This window comes from Arachis ipaensis, chromosome B7, assembly GCF_059453495.1.
Source record: "Arachis ipaensis isolate K30076 ecotype BB chromosome B7, ASM5945349v1, whole genome shotgun sequence".
Classification (NCBI taxonomy): Eukaryota; Viridiplantae; Streptophyta; class Magnoliopsida; order Fabales; family Fabaceae; genus Arachis; species Arachis ipaensis.
The window spans coordinates 82539314-82540547 of record NC_142442.1 but is presented as its reverse complement, the minus strand read 5'-3'; the positions used below and the strand labels follow the sequence as shown (position 1 = coordinate 82540547).

The 1234-nt window shown below is 43.5% G+C and overlaps 1 non-coding gene across 1 annotated transcript; it reads left to right on the top strand.

Annotated features, from left to right (window-relative positions):
- The first annotated feature begins 868 nt into the window (after nt 1–868).
- LOC148553179 (small nucleolar RNA R71) lies at nt 869–972 on the top strand. Its single transcript, XR_015892780.1, has one exon. It is a non-coding gene; the product is annotated as a small nucleolar RNA R71 (small nucleolar RNA).
- The last annotated feature ends 262 nt before the right edge of the window (nt 973–1234 follow it).

Below are 1234 nucleotides of genomic sequence, written 5' to 3'. Positions count from 1 at the left end.
TTTATGTTCCTTAAGTTCCTTCCCACTCCTAAGTGTGATAGCTTGACACTCCTCCCTTTTGCTTGAATGGGCATCATAGCAAAAATTGTGGTTAGGAAGTTGCTTAAACAGATAGCTGATTTGTGTTTCCAGTTTTGTGATGGTAGCATTTTGATTCTGCATGTTTGACTGCACTTCCTCTCTGAATGCTTTACTGTCTTAAATGTCTCTGCATAATCCTTCAATGAAGGTTTCAATCTTAGAGAGCTTGTCATCAATTGATGAGTGGTTCGGAGCAGATGTGCTGTTTTGGTTTTGATAAGGATGTGGAGAAGTGTTGTTGTGGGGGTGTTGAGATGTCCTCTGGGTGAATTGCTGGTGAGTTGCATTGTTGTTGGAGTTGTAACGTCTCTGGTCTTGGTTTTGATCTTGCTCACTTCCCCACCCAAAGTTTGGGTGGTTTCTCCATCCAGGATTGTATGTCTTGGAGTATGGATCATAGTTTTTCCTTGGTGAATTCCCAATGTAGTTGGCTTGCTCTTGACTCCCCTCTGTTTCTTCGTTTACTCCTTCTTGTGTTGTTGATTAAGTGGAGATTGCTGCTACTTGGTTCCTCTCCATCTTCTTGGTGAGGTCAGCCAGCTGCTGGGTAATGAGCTTGTTTTGGGCCAACAGAGCATCTACATTGTTTAGCTCCATCACTCCTCTTGTGTTCCCTCTTTCGGAAGCATAGAAGTAGTTATTTTCTGCTACTGTTTCCATAACATCTATGGCTTCCTCAATGGTCTTTTTCTTGTTCAAGGATCCTCTAGATGAATGGTCTACTGCCTTCTTTGACTCATAAGAGAGCCCTTCATAGAAAATGTGCAGCTGGACCCATTCGTTGAACATGTCAGGTGGACACCTCCTTGTTAAGTCCTTGAACCTTTCCCATGCTTCATATAGAGTCTCACCATCTTGTTGCCTGAAAGTTTGAACCTCAGCTCTCAGCCTATTGATTCGTTGAGGAGGGTAGAATCTTGCTAAGAATTTGTTCACCACATCTTCCCAAGTTGTCAAGCTCTCCCTTGGGAAGGATTCCAGCCACTTGGCTGCCTTGTCCCTGAGTGAGAAGGGAAATAAGAGCAGTCTATAGGCGTCAGGATGAACACCATTAGACTTCACTGTGTCACATATTCTCAGGAAGGTGGTTAAATGTTGATTGGGGTCTTCTTGAACACTTCCTCCAAACAAACAGTTGTTCTGAACAAGGGTG